The sequence below is a fragment of the Ctenopharyngodon idella genome, chromosome 4 (assembly GCF_019924925.1).
Source record: "Ctenopharyngodon idella isolate HZGC_01 chromosome 4, HZGC01, whole genome shotgun sequence".
Lineage (NCBI taxonomy): Eukaryota > Metazoa > Chordata > Actinopteri > Cypriniformes > Xenocyprididae > Ctenopharyngodon > Ctenopharyngodon idella.
In genome coordinates this window covers 21,926,514-21,938,157 of record NC_067223.1, presented here as the reverse complement: position 1 = coordinate 21,938,157, position 11,644 = coordinate 21,926,514, and positions in this window count along the sequence as shown.

Sequence of the window (11,644 nt, the reverse complement as noted above, 5' to 3'; positions counted from 1 at the left end):
AATCAGTGCATAATTCTTAAAGCAAGTGATAAACCAAAAACAAAAGACAAAACCAAAAAAAGACAAATATACTCTCCCCTTCTGTTAAGCCTCAAAATCACAGCTCATCAGACAGTCACATGTGGATATATATGGTAACAGACACTTGCACAAACAAAAAAAAAAAAAGCTAAAACACAATAGGTAATTCACGATTAAGATTTAAAAATCGTCCAAGCTGCTTCACTGAACAAGAATACAAAGCATGTTAGTTTAATATACTTGCACAAAAGACAAATGTCCAAGTGCTTACTCAAATATATCGTACAGATCAATTGGGCAGAATAATCTTAAAAAACACTCTGTAAATCAGCGGTTCAAAACCGCGACATCCGCACAGTCGTACCACAAGATGGTGAGCCAGCAATAGGAAACAGGTTTATAAAACAGATCTGAGAAACATATAAAACAGCACTGAGAAACATATATAAAACAGCAGCTAACGCTCTTAGGCTGCACCTCACAAGCGAGATTGTTAGACCAGTGGTTCCCAAACCTGTCCTGAAGGACCCCCGGCACTGCACATTTTGTATGTCGCCTTTATCTGACACACCTACTTCAGGTCTTGCAGTCTCTACTAATGAGCTGATGAGTTGAATCAGGTGTTTTAGATTAGAGAGACATCCAAAATGTGCAGTGTTAGTGGTCCTCCAGGACAGGTTTGGGAACCATTTACACAATTTTGAACTGCAGGTGTCACAAATATTTAGCTTCAAAAGACTGACCCCTTACGAAAATTTACAGGGTTTTATTATAGTAAAAGTGTAGTAACTATCAGGGGAATTGTACCATTTGTATTTAACCACAGTTTTACTACAAATAGTAATTATGTGTATCAAAACCATGGTTAATTTGTGGTTACCATGGTTTTCTCTACATAAGCCCTGCACAGCATCACTGTCAGGGCTTATGTAATCATGACCAATGATCTCTGAATCAATATAGTACACCTATAATAAACATTTATATTCAGTACCTGCTACAAGTAACTGTTTTTTTTCTGCAAGGTTCTTCTGCAAGACACAGTTCTGTCTATTAAAAGTTATGCAGTGTGCCTTTAAACAGAAAGTTCAGCTACATTATAAGATCAGACATAAATAATAATTCATAATAATTCATAAATAATGATTCTGATGTGTTTTATCTCTACCATGGGCTTCTCCAGGGTCTTCACCTTGGTCTCCTCTACAGTCTCCGCCAGGGTCACTTTCATAATGCACACTCTGAAATCAAATGATAATTCTGAAGAACTGCCACCAACAGCAAAAAGGATTAATGTTGTGAGGAGAGACGTTTCAGAATGTGCTTATAGGGCACTGAGAAAAAGACAGTTCAACTCTAAATGCAAACTGAATGTGGTGTTGGTTGATACATGTGGTCAAGGTGAAGGAGCAGTGGACAATGGAAATTTCTGACCCTACTAATGATGGAACTTTTGAACTGTTTTGTCTTGTGTTTTTTTTTTTTTTGTTCATCTTCTGAACTCCATAGCTATGTACATGTCAGGACAGTGTTGTAGCAAATTCGATGTCTCTGTGTCCCTTCAGTTCTGGTCTCAAAGAAAAACTCTCAGAGTCGAAGTTCCAGGTCCCAGGAGTTTAACTTTATTGACAAGCAACAAAGTGAGATGCCAGCTCCACATCTGAATCTCTCTAGCTGGGGCACAGTTTTTATACATTTTTCTTATCTGTTACAGTGTGAGATCCACCCCTACAGTTATTTTCCATGAACTCATTTACAGGTGCTCTCCTCCCTTTCTCTTCTTGGAGTCTCCCAAGTACTCCCCAACATTTTTACCACAATCACATCACCAATTAAACACAGGTGATGCTTATGTAAGAGATAATTTTCTTAGTAAGGCTGGCTGACTGCTAACTACTGTACATCTTTTGACTTAATCTCTCATGGGCCTTCTGCCAATTGATGGTCAATCCTTTTCCCATGGGCCAAATGAAACATTGTATCAAACCAGTCAATACTCCCCAGAGGCAAGAAGCCTTCACATGACACCCTTAACAATGGTCTTATTCATTTCACAGCCACCTGTTGTCTGGTGGAAAATTACCAACAAAATATGCTTAGTGGCCACGTTAACTTCTCAGACACATCTGACCCTTATAGTCACATAGGCCAAGAGGCCTCAAAACACTTCTAGCTTTTATAGTACTAACTAATTCTACAATTGTTTTCTATAGGATGGATAAGATACTCCATTAAAAGCACATAATTTTTAACAACATGTATGTGTGTGTGTGTGTGTGTGTGTGTGTGTGCGTGTGTGAACATAATTTGATCCACCCTTATGGTTTGGTCTGTTCAAATAAAATGATTATTCCTTTACTTATTTCAACTTTACTTGGGTCAAAGGTCATAGTAACCCCAGGAGGATACCAAAGGTCATAGGGCAACATCGGTATTCCAAATATGAAAAGGTCATAGGTCATATCAATCCCCAGAGAATATGAAAAGGTCAAAGGTGAACGTGACATTGGCGGGCATGATGTGGGTGGTCAAGGTCAAAAGGTCACCATCAATCATTTTGACACATGGTACTCTTTATAGAGTAGACTAATTACCCATTCGTTGCTTAGTCCAGTCCGTTGCTCTTCTACTTGGCGTTTGTGTAGTAGTTTATAGTTTGTTTCATTATTAATTACTTTTTTAATAGTAGTTTAGTCATTTTCCTTAGTAGTATTTAGTGTGATATTTTACTCTTGTGTATCTTTTTGTTAATAAATTAATTTTTATTGCAAACTTTGTCATTCTTGTGATGATAATCAGAGCTCTACAAGCTCGCCAGTATCTCATTAAAGGGGTGGTTGATTATGATTTCACTTTTTTAACTTTAGTTAGTGTGTAATGTTGCTGTTTGAGCATAAACAACATCTGCAAAGTTACGACGCTCAAAGTTCAAAGCAAAGTGAGATTCTTTTACAGAATTCTCTGTTTAAGGACTACAACAAATGGCTGGTAGGGACTACAACAAGATTCTTCCCAGGTTGGTGATATCACAACCCTAAAATTTACATAAACCCCGCTCCCAAGAACATGCAACAAAGGGGTGAGGCCATGTTACAGCAATACAGTACTTAACACAAATGCAACAGCATGTCATAAAAGCAAGATGACAACATAAGTTACTAAGACAACATAAGAACTATACCTGTATTGTCTTCATGCAACATATATTCTCTGGCTCTGTAGGATCTTACAACAGTGTGATTTATAGATTATCATAACAGAATATGCTAATCAATGACTTTAAGATAGTTAACGCCACATCAGCTACATAAATTAATCAACTAACCGTTCAGAAACGTCCTCTTGCATTCTACATGTCACTTCTTCTCAAGTCTCTCCATTATTGTTTGACTCTGGTTTGAACATAAAAGGCTGAACAGTTTCTGACATTTTCAGTGAGTCTGTGTGAGGTAATGTTAATCGGAGCTCCTGAAAGTCCGCCCTCTTCTTGAGAGCAGCAGCTCATTTGCATTTAAAGGGACACACACACAAACTGAGCGTTTTTGCTTACCCTCAAAAAGTCACAAATTTAACATGCTTTGAAAATTGATCTGTAGGGTATTTTGAGCTAATTACTTTCATTATTACTAATAACTATTACTTTACATACAAATTCTGGGGACATCAGAGACTTATTTTACATGTTGTAAAAGTGGCATTATGTGACCCCTTTAATCCTTCAGATTGGACAGATGATTGGTCAGATGATGAAATTCATCATGATGATGAATTTATTTAATTCTAATTCAGTCAACAATCTTCCATGATTGTTATTCCATAATTGTTTGAAATTCCTTGGATGGTGCCCCATAATTTGGGAAGGAATTATCTGACACTCTCACCTTGTGTGACCAAAAACTAAATATTAATATTTAAATACTAAATATTAATATTTAAGACCATAAATCACTACACATCTCAATTACAGTAGGCCTATTTGTGGCTTTAAAGCAATAGACTATATTGTATAAAGTGATGTAAATTAACGTGACGTGACTGGAATGCTGAATTACAGAGCTGGTGCAAACATATCCATATAGCTATGATCAGAGCAGAGGCGTTCTTACTATTTTTTTTTTTTTTTTTTTTTCACTGCAAATTAATTGCTTTTATTTACAAAATGATCCTAAAAATGCAGAAATAAGCCTTTTTAATAAAAATAAAGGTCCATGTTTAATAAAAATGTTCATGAAATTAAAGGGGTGGTTGATTGTGATTTCACTTTTTTAATTTTAATTTTAGTTAGTGTTTCTGTTTAAGCATAAACAACCCTGCCCCCGAGAACATGCAATAAAGGGGGGGGGTCACCAACCTTTTTAAGCCCAAGATCCCTGACCTCGACTTTTATAAAAGATAAGATCTACCTATTGAAGTATTGATAGAAAAAGACAGCCTAGATTGTATTTAGAGTTATTTATTTTTACAAATTAACCAATTCGGTTACTGGTTGCAGATATATATTTTTTAATTATTATTATTATTATTATTATAAACAAAATTATGTAGCCATTTCAAATTAGGGGTAACCACTGCATTTTAATCACAATCCAAACAAAGATGCTACACACGTTGCATGAGCAGTTGTTTTTGATTTGAATTAGATTTAATTTCAAGATTTAGAGACGGGGACAACCCTTACGAGAACTTCAGATGATGCAAACTTTGGATCAACATGCACCATTCCAAATTTTGTTATATATCCTAATCATTGTTTACATGTTTTCATTACTTCAATAAGCTCATTGTTTCTACCTTAAATTAATAAATTGCTTATATTAATACATTGTTAGCTAACTGCGTGATTTGTCTATGTACATTGCTGAAATTACAATAATTAGACACTTCCTTTTCTGATAACAGATTACTCTAAATTGTAATGTTGACATGCATTCTCTGTAAAGCTGCTTTGAAATGATATGTATTGCGAAAAGGGCTATACAAATAAATGTGAATTGAATTGAATTTAAATCAAAAACAGAACAGTCTGACTTTATCTTTGTGAAATTAAATGCTACACACAAAAAACATGAAACAAAAACAGCAGATGGGCTGAATGACTCAAATACACTCTCTAACAGCGGGTGCGCTTATGGAAGAGCAGCGATACAGCGTTTCCTTGGTTACCGCTGTAAACAAAGCAGCACTGCGCTTATAAATAGCTACTTTATTCAAAGGTAAGAGGAAAATAAAATGCCATCGCCATGAAACAAACATATTTATTTATCTGATATTTAAAAAAGAGCCACACAACAACCAACTTTCTCTTTTTGTTCCTTGATTTCCAAGGAATGAACTGATCAATCGACGGGTTGGCGATCACTGTAGTAGAGTGTTGTTATGGATATGCTGGTGACTGTAGTGGGCCAAGCTACATGGCCCACTGTCTTTCTGTTTACCTGTCTATTTCAGTGCTGTCTGTCTGTATCTTAACTATATATTCAATTTTAACTATATATTCTGTTTATCTGTCTATTTCAGTGTTGTTTGTCTCTTTTTACTGTCATCACAAAATCATTCTACTTGAACAACATGTCAGATAAGTTTGGTGTTTTGATGACAGATAGTTAATCTCCACATAGTTTCACTTCCATATGTTTTGTCTCTTGAAAAACTAGTTTTATAAGTTTTCCGAAATGGTACTTGATTAACAGGTTTAAGTTTTGAAGAAAACTCCTTTTGAATAGAACAGTCCTTCATAAAAACGCAGAGTTGAAAGTTTCCAAATAACTTCTGCTCAAGACACTTCAAGTTCAGTGGAGGAACAAGAAACATCTACAAGGTCATCCTTGTTCATGGTTAGTAAATACTACTTCATAACATACAGACACATATAGATTTGAAAAGTGTCATGTATCCATTTACATTGATTCTAGACTTAATAAACAGCATTGCCACATTGTGTATAACTTTTTTTTTATTGCTATTTTGTTTTTTTCCCATGTTCATCTTTTTTTAGTGTGTAATGTTGTTGTTTTACAGATTTCTTTTCCAGCTGATTGTGTATTGGAAAGTTGATGTGAAAGGGCTCTTTGACACTTTGTACACAAAATCCACACTTAAGTAGAAGGACAGACACCACAACAACATATTACTTAAAGGTTTAGTTCACCCAAAAATGACCCCAGGGGGTTAATAAAGGCCTTCTGAATTGAAGTGATGCATTTTTGTAAGAAAAATATTTATACTAAAACTAATTGTTTATTATTTATTAACTGTTTATAACAATGAGTTGAGAGTCCTAATCTGATTGCAGCTTCATATCGTAATCCAAGTAACACGTTAAGATTACTACTTCAGATCTTTTTTTTCTTCCTGCAGCTGTGAATCGGTGAAGGGCGATGGCGTATTTTAAAGAGCTGATCAAGAAATCACTGAATGAACTGGTAGAAGATGATCTAAAGGAGTTTCAGTGGCACTTGGAGAATTATCATGAGTGTATATCAAAGTCTGATATGGAGAATGCAGATAGGTTAAAAACAGTGAATAAAATGGTGGACCGTTTTGGACCAGAAGAATCTGTGAAGATCATGGTGGAGATCCTAAGGAAGATAAACCAGAATAATCTGGCTAATCAGCTAGAAAACAAACTCAAGCAAGGTAACAGGTCAAAGTTCAATTGAAATTGTTAAATGTGCCATTTAGAAAACTAATGAAAAGATTAATTTTATACATTTATTTGAAATATGCCCAGTTGTACTATTTTTCTTTAATTGATGTCCCATATAGTGAATGTTTACAAGTGTCTGTAGTTTAATGTCACAGTATTTTCATTCTGATATATTCTCTCTCACACAGCTCAGGCTGAGGGCAGTATTGAGGATCCTGCCCCTGTTGGAGACATTTCAAAACCGATAGGGGGTAAATAGTATTCACTGCTTGTACAGAGAAACCCAAGATTTTAGTTTATTCTTACTGATGTTGCCTTTAAGAATGCACATTTTTTCACCTGTTTTCACACAATTTGTTATGTGTGATCACAGTGATTCCTGCAGGCATGAATTTAAAGAAGTGTGTTGTGCTTCACACAAAATCCACCAGGATCCACCAGAAATATACTAGCTCAACACACAGTAGATACTCCAGGCCAAATCAGATACTCTTGGCCACTTCATGCTGTAAATGGTTAGTCTTGAATCAGTTTTTCAATGGGTCTAGATTTATAGATTATTTCATTACAGTGGTTCCCAATTTTTTTAGAATGTCGTAATTCAGGTGCTCCCCTTGGCTAGAAACTGATCATCAGCTGCTACCTCCTCCCATGGCAGCCGTTGCTGTGCCTCTACCCACAGCATCTAAGGCTGTAGGTCTGGGTCCAACCTCCGATTTTCTGTCCATTGAGTAACATCCACCTCTTGTAGCTCCCGGCAGTCCGGCTTAGGCAAATCACTTTTGTCCACTTTCTGTCTAAGGTCCAACTCTCTTGCTTCTCTGCGCTCGCAATACATGCATTCCTGCATACTACATGGACATCTCAACAGGCCATCTGTGTTGCCATGCCAAGAAAGAATGGGTGCGTACACCAGGGCTTGCTTCAGAGTATCGAAAGCTTTTTGACTGTACTCCGACCAAACAAAGCACTGATCCTTCTGCAGGATCTTGTATAAGGGAGCAGCAATACATGAAAAAAACATGCAAATGCGATGCCCCAAGAAGGCCATCTTTCTGTAACAGCTGGCATTTATTGTATGTAGCTTCAGACACATTGCTCTGATTTTCTGCAGCACTGCCTAGGCTGTGATAGCTGAATGGAATGAGCTCCCATGTGCCAATATGTCATCCAAAAATACCAGACACTGCTGCCTAGGAATGCCTTCCAGTAAACTCTCCATTAAGTGCTCAAATGTGACAGGGACATGTGCAAAGACCAAAACCTTTACACAGACCTCTACCCATGCAGAAAGCCATCCGGTGTCAGTACCCACTTCTGACACCCATTAAAATCCAATGATGAAAACCAGCAAGAGCCAGCCATGAGATCCATGCATTCGTCCACGCGTGGGAGAGGGAACGAGTTTTTCTGTGTCACTTCATTGAGCCTCCGGTAATCAACGCAAAAGTGCCACTCCCCCTCTTCTTTCGGACCATTACCATAGGGGATGCCTAGGGGCTCTTCACCCACTAACATATAGGTGCCGCATCCCCTGCAGCAATGTCGTGTTGCACCAGGGAAGTCTGACCCAGGTCCCCTTCATCACAGGCAAAACAGTCCTGGAATTCCACTAACATTTGCCTGTTGTTGTTGCATGTCCAGGGCACTGGAGCTCCTTTGTATTATCTCCCGCAGAGCCCTCATTGTTTCCCCCTCTACCATGGAAGCAGACCCAGGCCATGTGGACTGTAACAGTGGCTCTTGCTGGGCCGCATTGGGCGGCACTGTGCAATGTGAACCATTCCCATCATCTAGGTGACATGCTCAGGATCACTGCTCAATCATCAGCCCATCTGTGTGACAAGCTCCTGGTGGCCTCCTCCTTCCCAGCTGGCCATTGCCGAAACTCATTGTGGCCTTGGACAGGTCTAACTGACAGCCATGGTCCCTCAAAAAGTCCAAACCCAGGAAACAACTGTCTTGTACACATGCGCAGATTACTTTTCTTCCTTAACAAGTGCACACCTGAGTTCGTGTTGCTTTCACATTCACACAAATCGCGCCACTGTTCGAGTGGAACCGAACTCAGACCACCTCCTCCAGGTAGTCTTGGTTCGATACCGCGGACCACATGACAGCATTCACATTAGTAATTTTTCATGTGAACTGTGCCCCGTTCCAAACTAAGCTGCCAATGTGAAAACGTCCTCAGACCGGAGAAGTACAGATCAGAAACACAGTTCAAAGTGGCGTCTTAATGCACTGACCAATGCACCATAATCAGCCATCTCACTAGTGTCAAGAAGCAACAAGCATGATCATCACAACACCTGTCTGCCATCAGTTCCTCTTCATAAAACACACAGGTTGAATGGTCTTGTTTATGACAAGGACGGCTATAATGTCCGATGTGTTACATATCTATGATCAACTACCTTTGTGTGATACTATTCTCCAACTCCTCTGTTTACCTTCTCCTGGTATCCTAAGTTTGCTTCATCTAGCAAGATCTGTAAGACAAGAGACATTGTTATCAATTCTATGAACTGAGATCAAAAGGTGTGTTTGGTGCATCTTACCCTTGACGGACTTTCTCCAATGATTGAGCATGAGACTTATACTGATCTATCAGTGTCTCTTTGAAAAAGACTAATAAGGAGGTCCAAGAACAAAACTCAGTTCGATTCAGTCACAATTCCTCCGTACAATTGACTTCGCAAAGACCCGCCCCCCTTACTTACTGTTGCTTTGTCCGACAAGCCATGGCGCTGTCACGCCACACAGAGTGAAAAATACATTGCGGAGCAAGGAGGACACCGACAGCACGTCGACAGACAAGACAGAGCAGGTTACTTACGATATTAAACAAAGTCCTAGCTTTTAAATTGTGTAATTTAAGAAATTCGAACAATAAAAACTGTTTTGTGGCTCTTTAATGTGTCGTGACAGATTGTTGTAGCGCCTCAGCTCAAGCAGCTCGTGAACTGATTATCTCTTCCTACTAGTTAATTAATAGCATCAAATAAACATGAATGAACATGAGAAGGAATGTTGTTTCAAACACGGAAAGACGTCAGTACACACCATTTTTCAAGTTCAAGTCCACCAGGGTTAATCTTCTAACTTCTGACTGCTTTGTCGGACAAAATGGCGGATTTGGCGTTATGATTGGTTAGATCACTTGTCAATCAAACTCCCAGCGAAGGGTCAATTGCAATGTTATTTCTCACAATGTAAAGGGTTGTGTAACAGTTGAGGCAAAGATGAGAAACATGATTATGGCTTGCCTATGCTTCTACTCTGCTGCTCTAAGTTCTGAGAAAAGTTCATTTCAAAAAGTCACTTGAGAAAGCAATAATTATAATTGTATATAATCAAGTGCTTGTGCATAAAAGTAAATCCCTGCTTGATTTAATCCAAGTCTTATGACGTGACATGATTACTTTGTATAATGAACAAAGTGAAATTTGAGTCTGATTCCCTCTCAAATCAAATTTTTGATCAGTTCATGTCTACAGAACCCAAATTAAATATGGTGACATCTTTGGGCTTTGTAAACAGCAGTGACATTTTTCTATATATCTTCTGTTTTGCAGGATTTCTGCATGTGTTAGCAATAATGCAGGGATCATTTTCTCTTGACATGATAATCACACTCTTCATGTCTGTTGATTTCCACAGTCACTTTCAACAACATTGTTCCCAGAACCAGGAACGACTTCCTACAATGTAAGTCACTAAGAAAACAAGCAGAAAAACTCACTGAGTGTGTTCATGTTCTTCCTGTAGAAGGAGAAAGAAAACATGACTAAACAAGTTTTATTGTTGATCATGTAATTGATAATTAAACTACTGAGACACTGCTGATATGTTGAACATGAAGAGTTGAATTAAAAAAAAAAAAAAAAAAAAAATCAAACTCCTGATTCTGATGTGTTTTATCTCCAACAGATTATCATCAGTTCACTCTGGATCCAAACACAGCATATAAACTCCTCCGTCTGTTTGAGAGGAACAGAGCAATTACTAAGACTGAAGAACTCCAGCCGTATTTTGATCATCCAGACAGATTTGATGTGTGTCGTCAAGTGTTGTGTAGAGAGAGTGTGTGTGTGAATGCCGTTACTGGGAGATTGAGTGGAGTGGATGTGTGCGTATATCAGTGTCATATAAGAGCATCAGCAGGAAGAGTGAGGGTAATGAGTGTAAGTTTGGATATAATGATCAGTCCTGGAGTTTGGACTCCTCTCCCTCCAGTTACTCATTCAGACACAATAACATAGTGATTAAACTCCCTACAAAATCTATCAGCTGTAGAATAGGAGTGTATGTGGATCACAGTGCAGGAACTCTGTCCTTCTACAGCGTCTCTGGAGACACAATGAGCCTCATCCACACAGTCCAGACCACATTCACTCAACCGCTCTATCCTGGGTTTAGGCTTCATGTTGCTGGATCATTTGTGAAACTGTGTTGATAAATAAGAATAGACTGTAGAAAGATTCTACCCATAATAAATCAGCAACAGTGATATGTGACAGCTGGACTTATGTCACTGAAATAACATGTCAGACTAAATGTGTGTAATAAATCTTCATATAGACAGTGAGATCAGTGTGTGTGATGACGTGTATCTGTGCTTTGCTCAAGCTCTCTTGATGGAAAACCCTTTCATTTAGTTCTACTGTAGTGTCAAATAATTTATAATTTATGTATTTAGAATTGTGATTTGTATGGAATTATTTTTGTGCCAATAAAAATGTAACATTTTCATAAACTAATAAAAATATAAATTGAAAATGACTAAAATGTCTTTGAAAATGAAAAAAAAAAATAAAATAAAATGCAGGCAAAATGTTTGACTTCGTTTTTAATACACTGCTTATTTTGCTAACTGATTTCTCCTCTTTCTTTCGCTGATCTGAACTTACAAATGCATTTCCAGAGTTGTCATTTATACTTCTGAAGTTTTCATTTGCCATTCTGGCACAAATC